This window comes from Poecilia mexicana, unplaced genomic scaffold, assembly GCF_051168715.1.
Source record: "Poecilia mexicana isolate PSO_F unplaced genomic scaffold, ASM5116871v1 scaffold_16, whole genome shotgun sequence".
NCBI classification, from domain to species: domain Eukaryota; kingdom Metazoa; phylum Chordata; class Actinopteri; order Cyprinodontiformes; family Poeciliidae; genus Poecilia; species Poecilia mexicana.
Window position 1 is genome coordinate 26,242,970 of NW_028263385.1, and position 27,561 is coordinate 26,270,530.

General features: G+C 38.4%; 1 long non-coding RNA gene across 2 annotated transcripts in view; it reads right to left on the bottom strand.

The window, feature by feature from the left end:
• Positions 1–26,766, bottom strand: part of LOC106923434 (uncharacterized) — a 68,402-nt gene extending 41,636 nt beyond the window's left edge. Inside the window, exon 1 of one of the 2 annotated variants that reach the window (XR_001419409.2) lies at positions 26,294–26,766. This is a non-coding gene — a long non-coding RNA (uncharacterized LOC106923434). The remainder of the gene's footprint in view (positions 1–26,293) is intronic. The other variant, XR_001419410.2, reaches the window with a different exon arrangement.
• Positions 26,767–27,561: the final 795 nt, after the last annotated feature.

Here is a 27,561-nt window from a genome sequence, read left to right on the forward strand (position 1 = left end):
TTTATAGAGGGCGACTAGGCTGTTTATCTTTTGTCCTTTAAAATAGTTCTTAGTTGAAGATGTGGTAGCCATACTAGCTTATACGTTCCATCAAAAGGTTTTTCCATAAGTGGGGATGCGGTTGATGAAAACCATGCAGTAGGGCGACAACACGAATAGGTTTCAGTGGTGTAGGGTTACTTTTAGCAAAAACTTTTAGACATAGAAGTAAACAGCCAGGTAATAAGAAGAAATAGATCATCAGAATGACTTCTACAAATATAAATTTCAACAAATTTCGAAAGCAGACATGAACATGATCAGGTAAGATGAAGTATGTATCTAATCTTGGGTAGAACGGTGTTCCCAAAACAGATGGAAAAACTCTACAACTTTGAAAGCATTTAGTAAAAATGAAGGAGAAAATGAACTGCAACAAGACCTAAGTGAACACCTTCTGCTTAAACTTTTTACTGTAGGGGGGAACAGAGTATTTTTCAACAGGAAAAAGTTTACACTTTCTGAATGTCTCCTTTTCTCCACTGCCATCCCCAGCATTTCCCGTTTTCATCAGCAACCAAACAAACTCCATTTAAATCTACTTTCCGGTTCTATTTGTAAGTTGAGTTATGACCAGCTTATTAAAGAAAGAAAACAGGTTTAAACTTTGAAGAACCAGCACCTGACTGCATCTCTTTATCATTTCATTCGAGCATAATGCCAGCCATAGACTTCAAATGAGTCACACACATCCAAACACACACGCATGCATACACACTCAAGTAGATTAGCGGGGCTCCTGTGAGTGTGTGTCACATTTTAGTGGAAAATTACAGCTCTTTCAACAATTCCTCAGTCGGAATCCCATTCTAAAGTGGATTTTATCTGCAAATCACAATTATTTTGTTCATGCTCCGTTTTAATGGGCACCCCCACTGCGCTGAAGGAGACACTTCTCTATTCATAAATGTATTACTGCTGGGGAATCATTAACTTATTGTTAGCGGCGCGACTGATGGCTTATTGACATGACAACAGTCAGCCAGCAGTTTTTGTCTTTGAGCCGAGCGTCAATATCACTGAAAACAATGTCATTTAGCCCATTTTCACCACTCCCCTTTTGTGTTTGAGCTTAGTGAAAGTGACCGGAAAGGAAAAGCAGGGAGAAAAAAAACAAAAAAACATGAAAAGATAAGTGTATGCTGCATTCCAGGGAAGACTGAAGACTTTTTTTTTTCCCTTTCCGATGAGGCACAGGAAAAACAAAAGCCCCAGATGCCACCCTAACCGCCAGAGAGAAGGGTGTGAAATGATGATGAAAGGCAGAAATCTGTGTTTGCTGCAAATGATAAAGTGCTTCTGCTCATGCCAACTTAAGAGAATAGTGATAAAAGCCCAAACAGTGGCAGAAAAAAAAAGAAAAAGAAAGAGAGGGAAAGAGAGAGAGCAGGGACCATAAATTGCAATGTGTGAATTATCTTTAAAGGGAAGCTCCGTCTGGATATTTATGGCTGCAAAAAAGAACCATAGAGTCTGACAGTTTGCACAGATGGTGGCCGTCCTCGGTCAACATTCAAATAAAAAACGGAACGAGCATCTCCCTCTGTGTCCCCGCTACTCCTCTCCCAGTGAAAGCGGGCTCGGATGAAAGGACGGGGGGGTGTAAAAGTGTTTAAGTAGGCAGAAGTTGTAAAAGAAAAAGAAAGTAGAATCTCTATTCACTGAATGGGCAATCCTTTCTGCCTTGTTGAACTTTATTAAATTCTGTCGTTCTTTCCTTCCTGTCTGGCTTCTTTTGTCAGCCTCTCCTCATGCGGAGCTCAGATGTTTTGATTTTGTCCTCCAATTTAGGAAATGTGGCGGGTGTTCACCCCGAGCCAATTCAAATTAGGTAAAAATCAAATCAAATCCTACAGAGACCCATATAAAATAAGGTCTTATTGTATTGGAAACTATCAAATGTATTAATCCGGTGTGGCTTAAATTGCTTTTGGATATTTTAAATGAACTGTATTTAAGGAACACAGTCAGCAGGCTAATTGTAAGTACTTTATTTACAGCAAAAAGCCAGGAGATAGTTGATAACAGAGAGAGTTGGCTTGCAAATGTATGAACAATTACCAAATTATGAACACAGAATTGTAAATGAATATATAGTGATTTAGAAGATTTGTAAACGCCTGCTTTAAAAGGTTCAACTATCCTAATGTAGTGTATTTCATGTCTGTCGCTGTTATAAACGAGTCCTCCCAAAATTTATCGTTTCAGTAATGATCAATCTTTGTGTCATCTTTGCTTTCTGCCTTCCTGATTAATTCTTCATTTAATGTTTGACTGCTTTCCATAATCTTTACTGATGATCAGCTCTTCCTCCATAGTTCTCGCTGGTGACAGTGCTACGAACAATGTTCTTAATATTTTCTGATGTTTATGAAATAAAAATGTCAAACCTTGTAGTATCTATGCGGTGCCACCAGGTGGCAGGGATGTAAACATTGGAAGTGCGTTCAAGTTATCGCGGTAGTGGGAAGTCCGATCTTGAATGGATATCAGGAAGTCCATCAGGAAACCAGTCAACTTGTCAGCAATGCAACCCAATGACTTAGCTAGCTAGCTAAAAGGAACATGCTCAGTAAAATAGGCTTTTCAGTGTATCTGTCAGGAATGTAAATAGTTTGTTCCGTAAACTTAATGTATGTGAAGTCATTTTGGATTCTACATCGAGGCTCTTTGCTCTTCTATTTTCCCAGTTGGAACTCCTATTCTAGATTATTTTCTAGTCATTTCAAAAATGATCCTGAGCATGGCTAAAGCAGCGTCAGGTCGATTATCCTCCAAAGCATCGATAGCTCAAGTTTTATGAAAGTGTTTTGAATTTTTCCTTTTAGTCAAAACTTCTTTAACACGTATTTGATGCTTACAAGAAAACAGTCGACACAAAGAGAGAGACAAACGTGGAAATAACACATGAAAACACCTGACTGTTGTGTTTTCTAGCAATATTAGCATTTGACAATGTTTCTAATGTCTTGAAAAAAAATCTCCACTTTAAAGTGTTTTATTTGTTTTGTTTTTATCTTTTGTAAAATATCAAAGTTAGCATACGTTGTCTTGGAGACACTAATGATTTCAGTTCAATGACCAAGACTTTTGTATGAGACTGATTTCTGATATTTTTTAAATAAATTTTTCAGAAGCATCATCTTCAGAGCACAACTTCATTCAACACAAGGCCACTTTATTTGCATGGCACCTTTTCAGCAACAAGACAGTTCAAAGTACTTTACATCATTTGAAAACATAAAACAAACATGCAAAAAATATTATATTGCAAAATACATAAAAAAAATCAAGGTTAATTGAAGTTGTTCACTGTTCAAAATTCAAAGATACCTTATTTAAACCCATATGTAGTGGTATCTGAATACAGAAGCACTATATATATATATATATATATATATATATATATATATATATATATATATATATATATACCCAGAAAGGCACGCAGACATTAGACACAAGCACCCTCATAAAAAAAATAATAAAAAAAACTCTGAGCTAAAAGCTGAATATAAATCAAACATCCCCACATAAACTTTCTACAAGAAATAAGTCCAACCTTTCCCAAATATAACTTGGCGTTTGCTGGGGTTTGGTTTAGTAGACGACTACAGATGCAATGAAGTTGTTCCAGTAACAGTCTGTTCTACTAAAAAAAAATAAAACATAACCATGTTGGGAGCATCTGTGACACTGGACAGAAGAGCTCTGTGCCCACCATGTTTTATGAAGACAAAGACTGAACTTCAACCATGTGTAAATTTCTGATTTTATTATTTTATTCAAATTTTGGCCCTTTTTTTATTTTTATTTTTCCAGTGTGCCGCTATTGAGTATCTGCCTCTACTTCCAACTTCAGCCTGAAAATAACTCCTGACATTCTACAATGGCTTTTAGTTTTGGTTGTTCAACCTAAGACTAGTAGTGATCACTATCTGACCACACATTTAAAAACTTTCTTTAGTGCCGTCCTGGTCAGACATTTTTTGAAATCCCAAAATAATGTCAGGTATAATACTACTGCAATGAAGAAACAATGTAACAACATTGTACACTCATTTTTGAAAAAGGAAAAAAAAAATCAACATCTTTTAATATTTTTGACTTTTTTTTTTTTTTTTTACTAAATCATTGATCGGGTGTAATTTTATTCATTTTAAGAAGCTGTTTGAAGTTTCTGCATTTCAGAGCGAAACAACTTGTTGAAAAATAAGCTAAACATTGAAACTTTTCTCCATGTTGCCTAGGATTTACAGAGGTACCAAACACCCACGAGATCTTGGTATTACCTATACATCACTGCCACCAGCTCTGTATTTCCTTTCTTTTCTTTCTCTCTAAGAGACAACCTTTTTCTCCAAGTATGTCTATAGTTGTCCCATTCATTAAAGCGGCTATGAAAGCCCAGCTAATGGATATGAAAGTCAGATCAATCTGGCCAGGAAAAGGAAGATTAGCGCGGCATGAGTCACCATATTCCTCCATCTTGACAACCATGTCATGTCTCGCAGCCTCTCCTGAGAGATCGCCGATTGATGCTTTATCTTTCATCAGCTCAGCTTTAATCTGACGGTTCCCATCTTTCATAATCATATCCGCAAATAAAAAAAATAAATAAATCGCCCTTCCTCCCCTCCACCTTCGGAGATTGCTTTTACAGGACGCCACCATGAAAAAACAGGGAGGGGGGGAGGACTAAAGACAGGATCTACTGATCAAATTCTAAAAGAGGAAAAAAAAAACAGAGATGAAGATGAAACTGAAGAAAAACATGTTCTGTAAAACAAGAGGTGATCGCGAAGAGACTTTCTGGCAAGGGGTGGCACCGTCTCCTCTCCTGACGTCGGCCAAACAAACAAACAAACAAACGGGTGGGGTTGGTGGGGGGGTAGTGGGGATGGCGAGACAGAGTGCAATCACTGACCTTTGTTCAAAGAAGCCATCTAATCTGTTTCCACTTTACTTAATTAGAAAAAACAGAGGGATTTTTAATGTGGCCAGTGTTAATGGGAAACAGCTCACAGGTGCTAATTAAATAGAGAAGAAAAAGTGATCTCTTCGGTATCTTTGAGGCCGTCAATCTATTCGCTCGCCCTCTGCGAACACGGCCAACTTCTCTTCGGGAAGTCGAAGCCAGACGCCCGGATGTCCCAGCTTTTCCGCGTTCCTACTGTAAACGTATTAACATTTATTCCACAACTACGCAGCAAGATAACAACGTCTGGGTCTGTTCTTTGTAAAATATGGCAATTTGGTAATGTATGCTTTTTTTTTCTCTCTCTCTCTCTCTCTCTCCTCTGCGGCTGTTGGCTTTTCCCCACTGAAGGCTCTTGAGTCCCCACGCAGATGCTGATTAACTACCGCTTTACAGGATCAACTGAGGAAACATGTGTGCCCTTGAGGTGGCTAATACATTCATTTCCTCTTTGACTTCGACTGTTAAAAGAAGACAGTACAGCTGCTCTGGCACAACTAGTTTTTCCGTATGGTTTAGTAAGCATTAGGAGGGATGATGACGGGAGAAGGCCAGCGTCAGCTGAAAAAAAAAAATCTGCAATTTCACAGAAACAGAAGAACATAAGCTAGTTTACGAAACAAAATGGGAACATGTTTAAAGAAGCAAACCGTTAGTAAATAATCTAAAGCCGTTTTATTTAATTCTTTTTACTTTTTCTAGGTTGATTAGTAATTCATCAGGCAACTGAGGTTTTATTTCTCATAATACTTCTTCAGAATGGGACAGAAAAGTCCTGTAATCTTCATAAATCGGGAAATAGCTGAAAGAAATGAGCCACTCATTTAATCTGGCCCATACCTTCAGTCAGGGAAATACTTTCCAAAAGATATTCTGCAATGCAAATAAATAATTTTAGAGCAGCTGTGAGTTTCAGTAGATGTGATGACTTCAGTAACATTTATGGAAGTATACTGTCATTGTATTTATTGCTAAATAAAATGAACACATTAAAAAACACCCATCTTCACAATTGTCTTATTGGCTTTTGCTAGGATGACAATTTCCCACAACAGCTATTAAACTAGTAAATCATTTTTTCAAACGATGGTTTTTGTGTGTTTTGAAAAACTGCATGTTGATTTTGTAACTCCGAAGCATCTGACAATTTCTTGTTTTTGCATACAATTGCTTAACGTCACATTTAGAGACGTTTTACACGCCTTGTGTCTGTTGTGACTCGAAGCCTAATTAACAGACATGTTGTCATCCAGTTTATGGTGCTGCACAAGTGACTCAGTGTTCTTCATTCATTTATTTACTTCAATTACTTTTTTTTTTTTTTTTTTGCATTTATCACAAGAAATTTAAGAAACTTAAAGTGAAGTTTATTGTATTGATTTGTGGAAGTGACGCCTATTTATTTATGGGAATGTTCTTTTTTTTTAGTATTTACTAGTATTCTCATGAAAATAGTTTGTTTTTTATTTATTTATTCTCATGCAGCCTTCTGGGTTAAACGCCCCCTTCGTTGTTTCTCCTCTGGGCCTGTGTCTTATCGTTCGCAGCGAAAATATAGAACTTCAAAAGAACATATTATTTGTCCTAATCATTACAGGACCCAGTAGCTGGTGACCTCCACCTCATGTTATTCACCCTTAACCACATTAAAGCCCCCTCTGTATGGGCAGTGTGTGGTCTGCCTCTCTGGGAAGGCACAGGGATCCAGGAAACAAATTAGCTATCTTGACCTTGGCCCAAGTTTTCCTTCCACCCCTCGCCCTTCCTCCTCTTCCTCCTCCGCCTCGCTGCCCTTCATCAGGCCATACTTCAAGGGTCAGCCGGCTGACACATGCCTCTGTCGCTCTCTACAGTGGGGATATATTCATCCCACACGCTCATATATGCGAGCCTGACATGCGTCATAGAAAATTTGTTTATGAGTGTAGTTTATATGTGAGGTCAGCTGGATGTGGTTGGGATGGTAACCAGGCACAAATGTTGTATTTATGGCAAAGTGAAAAAAAAAAAGAAAGAAAATAAGTTATTTTGAGTTGAAAAACACACAAAGGGGGAAGCTTTAAATTATAGTTCAATGAAAATGGAAACAGGCTGTTGTCACATTTAACAAAATTTTGTTAAACTGTATACACATAAGCAAAAAAGGAAAAAAAATAAATACAGCTGGGTTATATCGTCAACATGCTGGATTTGAGTTTTTGGGAAAGACCATTTTGGGATTGTCAACAACATGACCAGGCTTTATAAAACTCTGTCACAAGATGACATAAAAAATGGTGAGATATAAAATTATGCTGTATAATGATAAATATTTTTACATCTTTAAAGAACAAATCTGTACATGAAAGAGTGAGATTATTCACTTTAGCCAGCACTTAGTACTTAGTAATTTCATAGTCTACTGCTAACTATGTTTCCCACTAACCCTTTGTCCAAAAAACATTAAAGATAAAGAAAATTTTAGAAAATATAGGTTAAGAAGTCATAAAGTCACTAGAATTTTTATTAATTTCTTTTTAACCAATGATATAATTTATAGAACCTGTTTGATTGAATGCAACATTAACTTTTTTACCTGCTAAGCATTTGGCAGAAGCTAATGTTAGCTTTTAAAACTTTTATAATGACCAAAATGATTCTTTATTATTGGCCAAAAGGACATCAACATGCTATAATTACAGCTGTAGTTTACCAACATTTGTTTGATTAAATCTGGAGTCTAAAGTCAATGATGTACCAAGGAGAACCAATGTGACGTTACGTTGCATTACGTTACATGTTTCTGGCCTACATAGCTAGCTCAGTATGCTAGGACAAACTCATAGCCTAACCCCGTTGTGCTGGGTTCACAAAAAAACCCAAACAAAACACAGTAGGTTGCTTATCAATCGGTTTTAAAGTGTAAGAAAGTGGAAAAATCAAATGTAAAGAGGATATATATATCCCTGAGAGCATCAAGCTAGTTTCATCGTCAACAACAACCTGAAAATTGCTATAGCAGACATGACACCCAAACCCAAGACTAGAAAATACTCCATCTTGATGACGCAGTTTAAAGTCTACCAGGTACTGCTGTTCTCCTGGACCCAAAATGAGAGACCTTTGGCCGTGGGAGTGAAAAGAATCCTTTCAGTGGCAGTTATTGGACTGAAACAGCAACAAGCAAACCTAATTCACCCAGTTCACATCTAAGCACGTTTATGTGGAGCAGTGTTCGGTTTGAGAGGAAAATAAGAAGAAAAAAAAAAGCAAAGTGGGGTTTCAAGAGGAGAGGAGTGGTAACGCTATATTAACACTCGTACTTCTCATTGATCTATGAGGACTCAATCTTCCTCCTACATATATTTCAAAATTTGATACATTGTGCATCAATAACAACGGCAACACATGCTCACAGCACTTATTGATCCCAGAGTGAAGAAAACATGTCTTTAACACATGGGACCGTCTCTCCTGGCAGATGGAACCAAACCGTCAGGGAGATATCCTTAATATCAGACACTCTGATGACCGGGAATCAATCGTTTGATCGGAGAAGTTTATATTCGTAAGAGTGGAAAATGAGGAGGACAAAGCAACCGGAGAGAGAGATATGCGGTGAAGAGGAAACGAGACGCTCAAGACGCGTGTCTTCCGCTCACCTCTTTAAACTCCATGAGCTGGGAAATGTTTATGTGCCGTATGATTCAACGGGTTTTCTGGGAATGGATAACAAAAAGAAGGGAAAAAAAAACAACACAATAATACATACAGTTAAAATGACTCAAGGACATGGCTTTGGCTGGGCACCAAATTGACCATATCCTTATGACTAAACGGCAGCTTAGGCCAGAGCAATTTCCTTTGGATTTTTCAGCAGGCAGCCAAGTAGAAATTATTATAGCTGTGAGCTTTGGGTAAACTTCCAACAGTAGCTGTACGCACACTGGTGTGGCAAAATGTTTCTCAGGACATTTATGTGGGATTTTTTTTTATTAGAAACAGACAATTTGGTCTTGATATTGTCCTTTTTTTGTTTTTTAATGTAATTCAACAACATTTTTCTTTTACTAAAGCTGAATTTCCTGTGCTTTTATTTGCAGCTAAATATATTTATACTAGCTTTAATGTAATTCATTTTTAAAGAGTAGGTCTGCAGAGTCCAGCTCCGATGCAAATTATAGTTTTAAAAGTGAACAAAAAAATGATCATAGTCTTGTATCTATTATGAAGGTATACACACTTTGCAAGACAAGGCAACGCACTTATATAAAAGATTGAAGTTGAATGTTAAAAGAAGAAAAAGTGGAAGGTTGAAATATGCCTCAGATGACATGCTGGTATAACTTTCAGACCCGTGACTAAAAGTTGTAAGCGATTCATGCAAGGCGATGATTTAACCATGAGACGCGAGTTGCTGATGACACTCGCAAGTGTCTGTCTTTGAATTCCTCCAAAGAGGGCTCACATGACCGGCAGTCTGCGTCCAGACAGTAGGAAGTGAAAGTGCTACAGCAGCCACAACACAGGTCAGACCTCAGCCGCGGTTTTCCGCTTTACGGTGCAGTCGCTCTTCCTGCTTCAGCCACCAAACTGCAGGAGGTATTTAAAGACAAGGACACAGCTATTTTTATGTAGCTGACTTTTATTTGATGTATATATCCTTTTTCTCGAGGAGTGATGTGTTGACTTTTAAGACTTTTAACAGGTTAACTGGCCCATTTAATTTAATTGCAGGCACACCTGTGGAGGTATTTTAAACCACGCCCACTGCTTTTTTTTTTTTTTTTTTTTTGAAAAAGTCAAAAGAAATAAACCAAGATATCAGGAAGAGAACTGTGCAGCTGCTCCAGTCTAGTTTGTTCTTGGGAACAATTTCCAGATGATTTAATGTAGACATGATGGGAATGTCCAAAAATCGTACCTCTAAGAAAAGGAGACGGGTTCTGCGTCCGAGAATGTAACATGTTTTGGTTCGAAGTTTGCATATTGAACCCGAAACAAAAGCCAAAGACAATGTGGCTGAACCTGATAAGACAGTGTCGTTATCCACAGTGAAACCTGTCCTGCACTGACCACTCAGCAAGGAGGAACTCGTTACTCCACAGAAGAATAAAAAAAAAAAAAAGCCAGATTGCAGTTTGCAGATGCACACAGAGACAAAGTCTCCAAATTATTACATTTGGATGAAAAAGGAAACACTTAGGAACACCATCCCAACTGTGAAGTATGGAGGTGGCAGCATCATGTCGTTGCTGCTGCAGGAGGAACTGGTGCGCTTCATTTATCAAAGTGGAAATGCTGAAGCAACATGTAAAGACATCAACCAGACTGTTAAAGCTGGGGCTCAGCAAAACTTCAACGTTTTGACATGGCCACCACAAAACCCAGTAGTGTTGGACAGAAGTCATACAGTTCAGAGGCTAAGCTACTAGATACTGAGAAAATGTATGTAAATTTCTAAATTTGAAGATATTAATAAATACATTTCAGAGAAATATTTTTACTTAAAACAAGACCAAATTAGTAGGAATTAGGAATCTGGACGCACGCACACGCACATATATATATATATATATATATATATATATATATATATATATATATATATATATATATATATATATATATATATATATATATATATATCTTGAAAGAAATACATAACTTACTGAACTGCCATGTTGTTATTTTAAATTGTTGAATTTCAGTGAAATTTACCCTAAATCTTTATACACACCTTCCCTTGAGTTTCTGCAGAGACCTTGGAAGACCAAATTTTTAGAATTTATTTTCTTTAAATAACAAATCACATAGTGTCCCCTTGTTGCCCTGCGACAGACTGGCGACCTGTCCAGGGTGACCCCGCCTCTCGCCAGGAACGATGGATGGATGGATGGATGGATGGATGGATGGATGGATGGATGGATGGATGGAACAAATCACATAAAGAGTCGCATCTTTGTCACCAAGTTTGTTATTTTTTTCCCTAGCCCATTTGCGCTATCAGGAAAAGAAAACTTCAACACTTGGAATCCCTTCCCTTTTTTCCCCCCTTTTCTTTTTTCTTCTCTTAATGAGCTGAGCATCAGAAGTGATTTGCCATTAAAGAGAGGGACACGCTGCGGATACCTCTGTTTTAATTTTATTTTGGCTTTATGTCTGACATCGAGCAAGGAGGCATGAAGGGGTGGAGGGGAAGAGAAGGGCAAACTTGTGAGGTTTGACAAAGACAGCAGCAGATGTAGAGGTGTGAGGAAATAAAACGGAAGAGAGGGAGAGCTATTTGGTAGCAATGAGGGAAGACATAAAAAAAAACTGCCCCTCACTGAGATAGTTGCTCTAAATGAAATACCTGCAGATTGCATGTTGCTTTGCATTTGCAGAGGTATTCAATTTTAATTAGGGTTTGGGAGACATCTTTTATCAGACTGTCACTAATCTCACTCATTCCTCTCCACCCACACACACACACACACACACACACACACACAAACACACATGTCTCATACCGACACAAATGCAAATTTCCTGCCGTAAGAAAGCAAAAATAAATATAACAAATGAAAGACTTTACGCAACAATTTGTTTGATATCCACATTATGAAAAGGGCAATGAAGAAGGGAGAAAGCCGTTCTCCCATTTCACCGTAATGGGGGAGGGGGGGAAACAACTATTACCTCTACTTTTTAACTGCATTTTCTTAGGGGCAAAGGTGATGATTCGTTTTGCTCAGGGAGGAAAACATGAAGCAATAACAAGAATGTACAAAAAAAAATGTTAAAGCACGTTCCCAAAATTCACAATCCACCGGGAAGGGGAAAGAAAGCAACCTGGACTCACACAGAAAAAGCTCCAGGTTGATTTACAATTTTTTTTCTTTAAAATGAGAAAAAAATTATTTGTTTTAGGTAAAATGTTAAACCATTAAAAACAAAACAAAAAAAACACGTCCTAAAAAAATTAAGAAATTCTCTCTGATTACTAGAAATACATTAATGGAAAAAAAAAATAGAATGAAAACAGTATTTTGTTACAAAGTGCAATTATTTCAACGCAACTGCGTGAAAACGGCTCCTCCCAGCCCCCGCCGTTTTTCGACACGGCAACTTCTGGCTGTAAAATGTCCTCCTCCGACCTTGTGTGTTATCTGTGTGTGGCTGGCCGGCCAGCCGACCTGTCTCCCTCTCTTCATTCCTGGCCCTCTCCCATTGTTAGTCACCTAGTTTATTGGCTGGAGCAGCCGTGGCGTACTGGACATCATCTGAAACTACAAACGACAGGATGCAATAAGCTGGAGAATAGCAGCAATCTGAGGAAAGTTCTCCATTCACCAGAGCTCCCTAACTCTCTGTCTTCTTATCCTGGGCAGAAAATAAAAAAATCAATACGGCCTTACAGGGCTTGATAAAAGTGCTGGACAGGGAGAGAAGCAACGCTGGATATAGTAAATTAAAGTGATCAAAATTTTCCAGTCGACTCAGCCTGCAGCCTACATAAACTAACAACCCTGTCTCCACAACTGTCCATCAACACCCCCACCCGTCCCCAACGCCCCCCCACCCCTCCAGTCCTCCACCATCACAGCTCTCTTCTTTAGCTTTACTTCAATCTTTTCACTTGATTGCTTTTAGTTTGCTGTTATTCTTTGTTTTACTCATGCAGAACTTGAAAAGAAAATTATACGGCTAAAATTTTGTGCGTGCACTTTGAGAGGTTACGCACAATGCACTATGGAAATTCGTTTGACTTTTTAAAATTATTTTTTAAATTTTTCAATCCAGTCAAATTTTAACAAGATGCCAATTTAAGCATGTTAACCTAAAGCAAATGATGTGGAAATAGAAAAGTTTTGGATGTCTCTCAGTGCAGAAAGCATTTTTTTTTTTCTGCTGACAATTAAAAATCTACTTTGCGTGACGTTTCACTCTATGTAACTTTGAACTTCACAAGATCAATCCAAACCAAATCACAAATACATTTCCAGAATAATCACTAACTACTGAAGAGGGATAAAAACATGAGGAAAATGCAGCCTGATTTCACAAGTAACATTAACGCACAAAAAAAAAAAAAAAAAAAACATCTACCTCATTTTATAAACCATTTTTGCCTGCAAAATTGTTACCTCATTTCATGTACATCCAAGATCTTTAAATTAAAATGTTACAGTGAAAGTCGAGGCTTTAGTGTCACTTTTGTGTGTCCTTCTTGTGCTTACGGCTGTATAAATTTTAATAGAATTATAAAATATATTCGCCGACCTCCTTTGGCTTTTTCTTTTGAGACAGACGACATGCCACAAGTCCACGGAAAGAGAAGAATCGTCCAGAAATCTCAAGGAAGCAGATTTGGTTTAAGTTGGCTGATAAGAATGTTACAACCCGAAACAGGAAATTACATCAGCTTGATGCAACAGTCTTGAAAAGTTTACTCGTTCTCTGTTTCTGTCTGGGCTTTTTTTTTTTTTTTTTTTTGTTTGTTCACCTTGTACCGACTCTGATTCCAACACTTAACTCTATCAGGATTTTGATTTCTAAACTCCTGTAAAGTTTTGCCTGTAAGTTAAAATATTTCTTAGTCTGCTTTTCCTGAGGGGTCATTAATTATTTACATTAGGAGCAGAGGCAAAGTTGTATATGTGAGACAATTGTCACTGCAAAAACTGGATTTTCCAATTATTTTAAAGCAAAACCTGAACGATTCTAGAGCTGATCTATCGCTCCAAACTATATACTTAATTCCAACCTGAATGAACCTCCTGCACTAATCCGTGCCTATTTTTCTGCAGACTTTGTTTTAAACACTTCACTGGTGCTGAAAACAGCTAACTTGGTAGCACTTAGTATGTCAAAGAAAGACATTCTGAGTTTCCGTCTCGTAAAAACTACAATTCTGACCACCAGGTGATTTCTCTGCATCGCCTCTGCTAATCCTAATCCTATCAATCGAACCTTATAAACACAAACTACATTAATGAAGTTACAGTGTGTGTTGCTGTGTGCATGTCTGGGTTACCTTCATGCACGCAGTAATTGGAAGAGACTGCAGACTGTTGAGGCTTCAGACAAGCTGAACAATGCATGATTTCACCATGTTTAAGATACGGTCATTGCTGGTGTATGGTCAGTCATTTTTGCTAGCTTTTAACCAAAAACGACTGACCTTACACCAGCAACGTTTAACACAGTTGATATAAACTCTCCCTGCTTGTGATTGTTTTACATTGAAACTTAAAGACCTTTTTCTTTGCTCTCCTGGACTTGCACATCAACTTAAGTTTGCACAACATATACAGTATTTACATTTCCAACTTTATTCTAAGGCATGAAAGAGGCTAAAGAAGTGATTATTTTTACATGTGTTGATAAAGGTGACAGATCTTGAGCAAGCACAAATGTAAGACATTTTATAAACAAAAAGGGATCTCTGAGCTTATGTCAAGCCCAAGCTTATGTCAATTAACACACTTCAAATAACTTTGTAATCCTGAAAACCATTAAGGTCAGATTGTTAGCCGATTATAATGATAATAAGAAGATTAAAGCTGGACAGAAGGTCAGAAGCAGGATGTTCTTCATACTGAAGCGACGTCTACGTAGAGAACAGGCCTGTAGTGACGACTGGGGATAGAAACGATGTCATTTTTAATGTAAATGTATGTTTTTCATGTACATGTCAGTAAGCCCTGTGCCTGTTGCCCACTGACTGCAGGAAACGGCCACAGGTTCACCATGACACCGTAAGAACTGGGTGGTTAATAAAAAATATATGCTGCATAATTAATCAAATTGCAATTTAGGATTAAAATATCAATGTATGCAATGCAAGAATGGATTGGATGCAGTATTTGGTGTGATATTACAAATTCTTCAAATAACACATTTGAGCTGTTGCAGACTGCAACTCATATTCAATGTGGGTTGCAGACCCACATTGAATATGAGTTGACGTGTAATTTTAGTGGCAGTGATGCTAATAGTCAAAAACAGAGGTGGAGAGATGTATTAAAAAAAAGTCAATCATAATCAATATGCAGCATTTTAGCAGTTCAATGACAGTAAACCTTTTCATCCTGATGCACAGGGAAGCTTTATTCAATTCACATTGTCTTTTGTGGCTCTTAATGCATGTTAGCAAGTCAGCTGTGGGTTTACAGCTAATGCTGGAGGATTATTCACCAAACAGTGCAGAAAACTGAGAGGATATTCACTTAATACAGACAACATAAAGATTCAAAAATGTTCAAACTGGAATATTTCACAAGACGTCATGACTGTTAGACGAGAGCATGTTGTAATCTGCAAAGTGAGAGTCTGTTTGCAAAAACATGGCACATCACTGAATCCAGATCAAACCAATAATAATCACAATAGAAATATAATCTGCATATTAGGAAAAGTTGCTAACAAAAAAACATATACATATTTTTTTATATATATACCAAGCATTTGGATTTCTTTTGTATGTTATTTTATGCCTAATCCTGAGGATTCCTATTTTTAACTTATGATTTAGTCTTTATAAGTTCTAATATGTTCACTTTAATGCTCAGTTGAAAAGCAGTTTTAGTATCTTGTTTGATGCTGAGCACCCGACTTTGCAACCATCTGAGCTTTTATTTTTCTCTTAAAAAACAGATTTAATCTGTGGTTTGAAACGGAGTGCTGTCACAGATACGCTAATTTAATTACAGTAATTCCAGCAGCAGCTGACTCACTCCGCTTATGCTTGGCCCATGCGAGCCCCACACACTCACGCACACATGCGCGCGCGCACACACGCGCACACACACACACACACACACACACACACACACACGGCCCACTTGGCACCTTGTCCATCTAACAGTAAGAAGGGATTAATAGGGATTGTCAAATCCTGTTTGGACTCATGGTGTGTGAACTTTATCACACGGCTAAGCTAAACCCTGATAACTGCAGTTTGATGGCTTCTCTGCGTTGAGTAAAAACATATCCGTCTTGTCTTACCACTTGGCACGCCAATTGGCGAAGTCAAACCAGTACTGACTGCAGGAGTGTGGCAAATTTTCCTTTTGGCATTTGATATTTTCAAGCACTTTTTTAAGTTAAAATAATAAAAAAAAAAATTGTACTGTATTCCAGCAAAAAAATTGTCGATACATGATAGTATCGTGTGTGATAGCGCCCCGACCGACACCAAACATGCAACATCCGTTGCATGTTTGTGCAGGCGCCGTCCCTTGTGTGCGTGCGTGCGTGTGTGTGTGTGTGCGCCATTGTTCGACACTGGACGTGTGTGTCTTAGGAATCGGCTTAAAAGAAACACCATCCACTTGGACCTGCCTTGCTGTGACCTAATATCCTGTTGACCCAAGTTAGACAGCAGACAGCCTTGAGACACTTAAATCCAGCCGCAAACCCCGAGTAACACGCACATGTCCGGTTAGCTCAAATCAAGGAGAACAGGGGGACCTTCCAGGCCCTCTGCCAAAAAAACAGAAAGAAAGAAAAAAAAAAAAAAGAAAAACAGGGGGGTTGCGCAGCCCTCTACACTCGTCTTCAACTAATCTTGTAACGCTTGTACACCCTCGGTCAATCCAGACACGTTTCCCGACAGGCGACGAAATGACGGTACATCTCATGTTGACAGTAGAAATTCACGGTGGCATTTTTGCATGAGATGTACAAGAAAAACTAAACAAATTGATGTTTTTTTTTAGGTAAATTGTGCGGCGTACGTTGCACGTTTGAAGATTACAAGTCAAATGCACCAGTTGAGCAGATTAACACTGAATCCAATTTGTCAAATTGTCTTACTGAGTTATTAACGATACAAATCCCACTGGTCAAAACCTTACCTGAAATTTTGTGTAGCCATCAGCTGAATGTCACTCATTTTCAACGGTTTTATACTTAGTGCAGGTAATTTAACCCTTAATTGTCATGAGTTCCTCGTGGACCCATTGGATGACATTTAAGCGCTTTGAGTTTTTTTTTTTTTTCCCACAAAATGTAAGCATTCATGTTAACAGAAAAAAAAAACTCTAATTACACAGAATCTTTAAAGGTGTAGGAATGTTGATTTTTTTTTCAATGTGGAGTTTGTTTTTTACAGTAAAAATGACAGTGATTCTTGCAGTTATGTCCTGTTTGCTACTGTAGATTTATATATAATTATTCTGGGAAAATTCTAAAATAGTATGAATTCAGTTACAGTAATAACAACTAATCTATATTTAAAAAAGCCAAAATGCCATTTTGAGATAAAGCTCATTAAATATTGTGTATTTGTTGTATTACTAAATATTGTGTCTTGCCTCCATGACACGTTTGAGGTCCAGTTATTTCAGTGGATCTGTTGAACACCGATCAAACCGTTTCCAGTTAATTCATGTTGAAAGTTTTCAACAAACGTTAAGAAATGGTTATTTTTGGACGAACCGAAAAAAAAACCTCTTCGTGCTGTTTTAGCTATAAAATTACTCTATTTACAACTGATTTTTTTTTTTTTTTTTTTAACTGTCGAAGCAAAGTACATGGTGTCCCGGTACATTTAGTGGTTTTCACAGTAAAGTTACCATGTTCTCAGCAGTGGGTATGAGAACAGAAGGCTTGATTCTCTTTCATCATTTTTTTTTTCAGATTGTGGACTTGTGCTTCAATTCACTGGAGTGTGAAACATGCTCGACATGAGTGACGTGGAGGTAGAATAAGACAAAGCTTCAACCTACAGCTTTCCATCCACGTTTACTGTATTTGAACTGAAAACTAAACTCAATTCAACTGAAATTCGGTGCAGTACAGTCACTTCACATGGTGTCACTGAAGATCAACAAATTATATAATTAATGTAAACTACAGTAATATTAGCAGAAGGGGAAAAAAAACAAACATTGCCACTACTTTATTCTGAAATGTAATGTACTGTTTAAGTGGATTTTATTTTGTGAGCTTTTCCTTCTGATCTATTATATTTATCTCTTCTACAATATTTAGCATCCTCCAGTTTTCATAGTGCATAATAAATGTATCTGAGTTGCAGTTCCATCAATGTATTTTGAGGTACTCCAACTGCAATCCCATAATTTGAGCATCTGGAAGAAAGTACTAGTTTACCCTGTAAACAGCTTTTTTTTTTTTTTTTTCAGTTTTAACAGTAAAAATGATCAAACTCGGTTGCTGTTGAAGTAACATGCAGTGTGAAACTGCAGATTTAGTCATTTCCAAAGTAAAAATACCTCATTTTCTGAAGTTCTGCACATCCATTGACATGTTTATCGCTGATTATTTACAGAAATTCAAACAAAAATACGACTGTGGCTCCATATTGAAGTGACGTCTACTTCATGTAACAATTAGCTCAGGGCAGTAAAATCTGGAGTTCATCTGCTCTATTTGTTTATACTTAACATTTTCTTCTTGGTTATTTTGTGCACAACAAACAGATACATCCCACCGGTTGGACTAAATGCATCCCTCCGACACCATTAGCCGGAGTGTTTCCGTTATTTTTGCACAACATGAAATTAGTAGTAGATCCTTTCCTGTGTGCTGGGGAGCATTTCAGGGAAGCGGCTATTAAACTGTTTTGTAAACCGGTCCGCGCGACCATTAGGTGACCACAACTATGAAGATTAGGATTACTAAATTTAGCGTCGAGAGAGTTCGGCTGGCCCACATGTCGTCTCGGTTGCGTTTCGCCGTGAAATGGATCTGAACCCATCTCCCTCTCCACCCCACTTCACCCCCCCATTCACTCCACCTCTAGTCCAACACATGATGTCAGGTAGAGATTGTCTCCCTGCTCCGTCTGCAGCAGGTACTCCTGCAGTTTAACTCGGGCTCCTGTACCGACTGTGATCGATGGGTTTGTTGCCATGTAAACGCACACATCCATACCTCCCCTATGCAATGCATAAACTCTCTCTTTCTCACACACACACGCGCACACACACACGCATATGTGCGCACGCAAACGCACACGGGGTTGATTTTTAAAGGGTCCTCAATCACAGCTAAACAACGGACTGATCAATGGCAGAAATGAGTAACAGCTTAGAGTGCTAACAGGCCTGCTTTTTTTGTCACTTGCTTTATTTTGATCCATTTTTATCACAGAACATAATTCTCCCAGTGTTAGAGGGCCGCCAGCCCCCGGCCGAGGTATTAATTAAAATCTAAATACTAAATATTGATTGATGCCTTATCAGGGCACAGCAGTTGGTCTGCAGGCCATCGATCCGGCCTGTGATTTATTATCATATTTAAGAAAAATCATTTTGCGTGATTATACAGGGTAATGGTTTTTTTTCTAGCAGGGATGTAATTCTTTTTTTTCTTTCTTTCTTTCTTTCTTTTGTATGTCGTGTTAAGGACTGACCCGATTTCTCAATCGCGTTCGGAGATCACTGATATCCTCGGAACTCCCCCTTCTTTCCCCGTCCCTCCCTCCTCCACCCTGACTTCCCCTTTCACTCCTCTCTGGCCCCCGTCAGAGCAGAAGCGCCTTCTCTCCCGCGCAGCACTTGTCACCGGGAATAATGGCTACTGGGATTACCTTTTTAATCACAACAAAAGATTAACAGATGGCACGAGAGCAGTTATTAGCAAAGCATCTTGCACTCGTCAAATCAATAAGATGATTTGTAATCAGGGCCGCCGGAGCGAGCGAAAAGGGGAGCCGGGGATGTTCCCCGGCGAAGGATCCTGGCAATCAGAGGCTACGCTGTGTAGCAATTACCTCTCCACCAAATAGGTGCTCTTCCTCCGCCGTCTGGCAGCCCTCCAAAACACATGGCAGACTGATAGCAACACGGGGCGTTAACACGGCAAAACACAAAAACACAGCGTGGGTAACCTTGTGTTTGATCAGGTGTTGGGGTTTGCTCTGCGATTTCATTTCGCTTTGCGCCTTTTAATTCGCCGGACCGCTCCTTGTAGTCGAGGGGGTAAAATCTAAATGTTTACACACGCTGTCGCTCGCTACAAAAGGCCGTAGAGCTCATTAGCCGGTAGCCATAAATAAAGTCAGTCCGGGGGACAAAGAGGGATGACTACAGAAGCTACAGAGAGAGAGAGAGAGAAAAAGGATTCCCTGTACAAATATTTCTCCCCCATGGAGACATAAGCAAGGCAGGGGAGGAGAAGAGCTAAACGTCTGCTAACACACCGTAGCATCCAGTACAGTGAACTCAGCAAGGTTTTTCATTTGTTCATCTCAATCAGCTTGGTCACTCAGAATCACCAACTTGTTCCCTAAATACTTTTATTTTCTGCCTGGTAGACTAGCTTCCTTCCCCGCCCCCCTGTTTATCAGTTTTAAGCTTAAGTTTAAAAGCCCAATTAATGTAAAACTTAAACTTATAAGTGTGTGATATAATTCAGTCCAGTTCGGTGTATTCGTATAGAGCCAGTTCACGACAAAAGTCGTCTAAAGGCGCTTTGCGAAAAATAAAATAATTTCAATTCAATCACACATACATTCCAATCCATCCTACTTATCAAACAGTACAGTATGCTCAGTTAATTATTCAGAGTAGATGATTTATTGTCCTTTAAATCCAGATGTCAGACTAGATGTCAGTTTCAGCAGAGGTGTCATCTTCAGACCAACCATGTTTTGTTTTTGCCAAGTATTTGTTCATGTCTCAGTAACATTTATTTATGAGAATTACAATACAGCCCCTCTAACTTTTGCATTTAAACATTTAAGACACATTTAAATGATGTCTATCTTTACAAGATGCATCGCTTTTTAATTTAAAAATATTCCTACAGGTCAATAATGATGTACATGTGAATAATCCTGTAGTAAATCAGAATTTATTAAAAAAAATTTTATTACAAAATAAAAACATTGTTCTCATACGTCCCTTACTTTCGCTGTGTGTGTTTTTTCTTTTTTTTTTCTTTTTTTGCAGTCAGGTGAAGCTTTAACTCTAATTGCTGTTTTTACAGCTTGCAGGCCTTTTACAGCAGACCTTTCATTGGTTGCACTGTATTCCTGGAACTAGTATGAACAGCTGAACCAAACACACACACACACACACACACACACACACACACGCACACACACACACACACACAAAAGACTGAAAGCTGACGCATCTCAGGAGAGAAATGCAAACACATTTTAACTTGGCTATTCAAATGGCATGCTGTGGAAAACTAACAGGACTTTAATATTTTTTGTGTCTATATTCTTTTTGTTTTTGGTCTGCTTTTTGTGAATCAAGTTAACTTGTAATTCTCAGATGTGGTCAGAATAAACCCCACTGTCTGTGCTAACTTGAACACTGTCTCCCAATTTGCAGAATGAAAAGCAGGAGATGACAAGGCCCTGCAGAGGACAGTGAGGGGAGCCGAAATGTCATTAAAGAGCGGAGAATCCTCCCCCCAACCCCCAACTTTGTCAGAAGCTCTTCATACTGTTTCTACGAACTTTAAGATCTATTTCCATCTAAATTTGCATTAAAATTTATATTAAAATACACCTCTACTCAGCTTTCTGCTCTATCCATGCAATCACTTCCACTCATTTGTCAAATAATTCCAGAGTAAACATCAGATTTTACTGTGAGTTACACATAACATGAGGTTACGTTAATTTAATTTAATCAAATCAACTCCTCTCAAAATTGCATTTAAATCCCCCTTAGACAAACACACACACACATTGTCGATAAGCAAATGTATGACTGCAAAGGAAGCAAAAATGTTGCTCCATATTTTCATTTACAGTTGCCCTCATCAGCATGAGGTCGTGTTGCAGCGTGGCACTCACAGCCACCAGCTCACAGCTGGACGTCCACACTGTCAGACAGTGTAGATGTGCACTTACCAGGATTAAGCATGGCAAACGGTGCCAAAATAGTGACAGTATGAAGTAACTGATGCTGTTTAAAAATTCAAGGGGCTTCCATTGAGCAGACACTGTAGCACACACACACACACCACACACACATCCCTGCGCCACAGACCGGTTCGACTGGCTGCTGCCTCCTTCTCCTCCACCTCCACTTCCAGCAGCACATCTGGGTGCACAACTCCAGTTCCTCCGGCCCGGCAGTGAAAAGTGCGAGGAAATCTTGCAACGGCTGTGACTCTAAAACCCGTCCTGGGAATGTGTTTCTATGGAATTTATGTATCGTTATGTGCAGTTAAACATGTAAAAAAAAACAACAAAAAAAAAACACCACATTGTGTTCACAACACTGTAGACAGAGATGCTTACGCACACACACACACACACACACACACACACACACACACACACACATGCACGCACGGCCCATGCACACATGCAGAGTCACTTGTCGAGTGGCTAATATCTTCCCAAGGTCAAACCTGACGAGGAATTCCAATGAGATTAAGTGTCATCATTGCGGCTTTAGCTCCTTTCTGCTCATTGTTCTTGGAAGCGGCATTAGAGGCTGAAATGGCCAACGTCTCGATGCCATAAAACCTTTTCCCCTGAGTGTTTGGTCTGGTTTACAGCAGGGGTGTTCGATGCAGGGCCTGCAGCTTAAAAATGTCAAAGAGTGATGACGCTCCTACAGTGACGAGAGTCCAACAAGTTTCAACTGAAGCAACTTTGATTCTACTTTCACTTCAGGAGAATTGTGGCTGCGTGGAGATTACTTTGCGTTTAAAATCACCAAACTGTAAAATTTGAGGATTTCTGTAGGGTTTGATACAGAAATTAAAGGCATAACTCAAACACACTTTTTATATATATACACTGCTCAAAAAAATAAAGGGAACACTCAAATAACACATCCTAGATCTGAATGAATGAAATATTCTCATTGAATACGTTGTTCTGTACAAAGTTGAATGTGCTGACAACAAAATCACACAAAAATCATCAATGGAAATCAATATATATATATATATATATATATATATATATATATATATATATATATATATATATATATAAATATGACTTGCTGTACCTGGTGGTAGGGCTACTAGAGAAGTTCACCCAGTGGGCACTTATGCGTCAAAAATGTTTAGAATTGACGAGGAATTTTAAAACGTCACAAGGTGTTATTGAAAGACATTGTTGACAAAACTTAAACACCAACTATAGAGACTTAAGAAAAGGTAAACACAATAAAATGCATATTTTTCTTCCACTTCCTAATGAAGTAATCAGCCAGTGGATGTTAAAACAAGCCATCTAAAGCTGTTCAGATTTAAAAGTAGCATTTATTCAAAGAGACTGTACAATGAATTACTAAATATTCTCTGGGTACGAAATTAGATAGTTTATTGTATTGAGTTTTTTTTTTTTTTTTTTTTGTGCATTCATTCCTAAATCATATGTCAATCCAGTTCGTTTTCAGGAAACCTCCACTAAAGCGGCAGCCTCATTGCTGTGTCAGCCTTCGTCTACCGCTCTGCTTCTCTCACTAAATTTGACACATCGTCGTTCGGTGGCAGGAGTGAGCGTTTTGTCATCTCCTTCTAAAGTGCCAACTCAATGTCCAATTACGCCCCGGCAACTAATTTAATTACAGTAGCAGCAGAAATGGCTTGATTCAATTCATTTCGCTTATTCCCGATCGGGCCAGTCGGATCAAATTTGACTCATCTCAGGTACAGCCCTGCCTGTTGCTTTTTATCTCCGCGCGTCTCGGCTGAGGCGAGATAAGCAAAGGGGCCCTGATATGGTAAATAATATAATTTCTGGGTAGGCTCTCAGAATGGCCCCCAGTAGATGCTGAGTCTGTGATCTGAGGGAGAGTAAAAACACTCCACTTTCAGTGCAGTGCTCACAGCCTCTTGCCACTTAGTAGAGCCCCAGCTACAATAGTCATTACTAATTCATGATGTCCACAATTATGTATCAGATTCTGTGCGTCTTACATAGTTAACTAAGAGATGTGTGGCAGAATGCAAAGCTACAAACCGTCTGGAAATAAAAAGATGCACACTGTGTTGCTTGGTCAGGCAGCTTTGTTATTTTATTTTTTAATCCAAAATGTTAATTACTCTATTTACCCAAATGAGTCAAAAAAAAAAAAAAAGTGGCCCAGCTTGTCGTTTAGATAAGAGACGAAACCATTTAAATTAAAACTGTACTTTTAATAATGTAAATGTACATAATGTAAAAATCATTTCTTCTAAAATGAAGACATGGTTTTTCTTCATTTCAATTAGGAGAAGCTAACAAGGTTAGCTAGCATGAGCTACATGCCAGAGATGTCCAAAGTGTGGCTCTCGGGCCATTTCTGTTCCTTAGGAATGATTTTGTGTGACCCGTAACCACAACTCCAAAGATTAAGAAATTAAACTACTTTGTTTGATAACTATATATATATATATATATATATATATATATATATATATATATATATATATATATATATATATATATATTTATTAGGTAAAGATAAAAATAGTCAGACTAGTAAAAAAAAATTACCATAATTTAAAAACAAAATCATACTTTGACCAAAATTGTGTTCATAAAGCCTGTGTAAAAATACATTCTAAACATGGGAGTGTGATCTAATCTCGTTTAGTTTGACTCAAAATTTACTTGCAGCAACAATCTTTTCAACTCTCTTTGGTAACCTTGCTATGCAATGTTGATCAGTCATCTCAACTTTATATATACAGCATTTTGCAAAGCAAAGTTTTTGACATATTCATAATTTTATTTTTTTTAATCCCCTTGGACCTCCTTGACAAAAATCTGAGTCCTGTATAAATAAAGAAAAACAATGAAAAAAGTTTTTGTTGAATACCAGAGGAAGAAGTTTTGCTTATGCGTTTTTAACCCTTCACTTGCAAATTACAGGGATCTCAGTACCCGCTACATCCCACTCTCACAGTTTGGATAAAGAAAATATAAGCAGACATTATTTTCTACATGAAGACGAATTGCCACGTAAACTGTTCATTATCAAAAATAAAAAACACATATCAAAAAATGTGTTTTTGTGTCTGTGTTTTTACTATTATTATTATTATTATTATTATTATTAACCCCTTTCCTTATCCTTAATGTTATAAACCTTAACACGTTTTTTTTTTTTCTTTTTTTAGTTAAAAACCAAACGGAGTGTGCCAGGTTACACCCCAAACCCAACGCTGTCATGTTAAATGAACACAGGCGGGATCAGGCTGTAGTTCACCCACATCGGTTTGTCTTCAGCCCAAAGTGATGGCTTATCACACAATACAGTTTGCGATTTCCCTCGCACATTCCCACAGTTCAACTGCTAAAGTTTATTAGTGTGAAAATGAAATCCACAAACTCTCCTTGGGCTATCCTGACTTCAAATAAAATGTTGATACTGTACAGTTATTTAAAGTTAAATCCCCCCCTAATTTTATTTTGAAGTGAGCCAGAACGTTTGACTAAAATCCAACTCTCTTAAAATATAAATGCTAACACATGTATTAAATAATTTTTTTTCCGATTTTCACAGGACTTCTCAGGTTTTTCCATAAAATATTTGTCGGTCCGTTTGCGCACGATAACTGTAAAATATCTGGACATTTTCAGTAAATACTTAACCAATTAAAGTAATTTCAATCCCTGAACGTGTGTATCAGCTGGGGCAGTTGTAATATCTGCACACACCGAAACAACCTAGACTGTAACTTGTTTCAAAAGGCAAATAATATAAACATTTTATGAATGAACATAAATGTGCTTTTATTAAAATGACGTTGACCCTAACAGAAAACAACAACCCTACAAGTTATAGGACCTGATATTATTATAACCTGCAAGTCTGAGTTGTCCATGTGTTACCAGAAATAGTTCAGAATTGGCGTTAAGAAGCAATGTGACGATAAACGGGCAATAACTAATAATTATATGTTGACAAAAATTGTCTTCAGAGATGTTCATATTAATAAGGGGGGTAGAGTTCCCAGCTGTCTGATTGGTGCAGATGGCGCTCCGGGGTGTGCGCCGTCGGCTGCTACAGTAGCCCGCGCGGCGTGTGTTTGTGTGTGCGCGCGAGCGCGCGGTTGTGTCGGTTGCGGCGCCGCAAAGACCTCTGATTGGTCGCTTACGCAATCTCACTCTTTTTTTTTTTTTTTCTCTCTCTCATGCTGCGCAACTTCAGCGGGCATATGAAATGCTTCCCCACTCCCCGGAACACGCGTGTAATATCATGTCCCAGCAATGGATGGCTCCGTGTGGTAGATATTGAACACCCTCCACACGCCAACTCCCCAACTGTACACAGCGACAGACAGACAGACAGACAGAGAGAAAGAGCGAGAGAGAGCGGGAGAACAAAAGAAAGAAAGAAAGAAAAGTAAGGAATGTAAAAGTTCAATTACCCTCTTGGTGTCCTGCTCCGTGCCCGGCCTCCATCCGCTCTCTATCCGCAGTGGAAGACAGCTTCAGCCTCAGCCCCGGAGAGCAGAGCAGAGCAGAGGAGAGGAGAGGAGAGGAGAGGAGCTGCTACACCCGCCTGCCTGTGCACTTTACGATGCAGAGAGGGCCAAGCCGCGCAGGCTTTTTTCTTACCTTGCCGCACGGATCCAGAGGGGGTGAAGTGGTTAACAACGGATGTTTGGGAGATTACGCGTTCCTCTTCTCTCCCACCCTCCCTGCCTCCCCCTCGCCCCCCTTCACCACCTCTTCTTCTTCTTCCTCCGCCTCCTCCTCTTCCCTTCTCCTCCAGCAGCAGCGTTTGGTGACTCTCTCGTTGGAAGAGTGAGTGGCCTCGGCGGGGCAGCCAAAACAGTGAGCCGCATCCGGTACCGACAGCATCATTAAACAAGGTTTTAGTTTTTACGTTCCCCTCTGCTGTCGGCGTTGGAAATGCGCAAGTCTAATTGCAATTCCTCATTACCGGCGACAGATTTTCTCTTCATACACCGTTGAAAATAAATAAATAAATGATATTTAACTATTTTTATTTGGATTAGATCTCAATAATATATATTTTTGGGAGGGAATAAACATGTAAAATTTAAAAAAGTAGATCCCAACTAACTTTTAAGAGGCACTTAATTAATACAATTACTTAAATTCTAACTGTTAACATTTTTTTTATCATTTTATCCTCCTAGGTTCAAAAGGAGCAACAAATGTAAAACATGCTATTTGATAAAGTTATGAAATGTTGCTGAAATAGAGTCGTAACTCTGGGTCCATAAAAACAAAATGTTTTTTCCAATATTTAGAGGCAAAATTTAAAAAAAAAAAACGCAGAGAATACAGGTTTTAAAATTCTCAAACTCTTTTAAAAAATGACTATTCAGTGTAGAATTATCCTTCTAGTTAAATATTGTTAAATGTAATACAAACACTATAAAAGATAGTCATCATTTAGCTGAGGGGGCAAGAGTTGCACATTTTTCACAGCCCCTTAAGAAAAATAGGTTAAGCTAAGCGCTACCTATTTGCGCTTAGCAGGTAATAGTTAGCCGTCTATGTGTTTATTTACAGTGCTGACAGATCTTTTGTGTCCTGTCTGTTCGTGTTTCCTTATACTGTCATGTCCCACAACACTTTTAGTTAAAATCTGCCTTTATGAGGTGGAATGTGAATGTTTTTTTCTATAAGCTGTGTGAACATGTGCCATCCGTTCACAGTAACT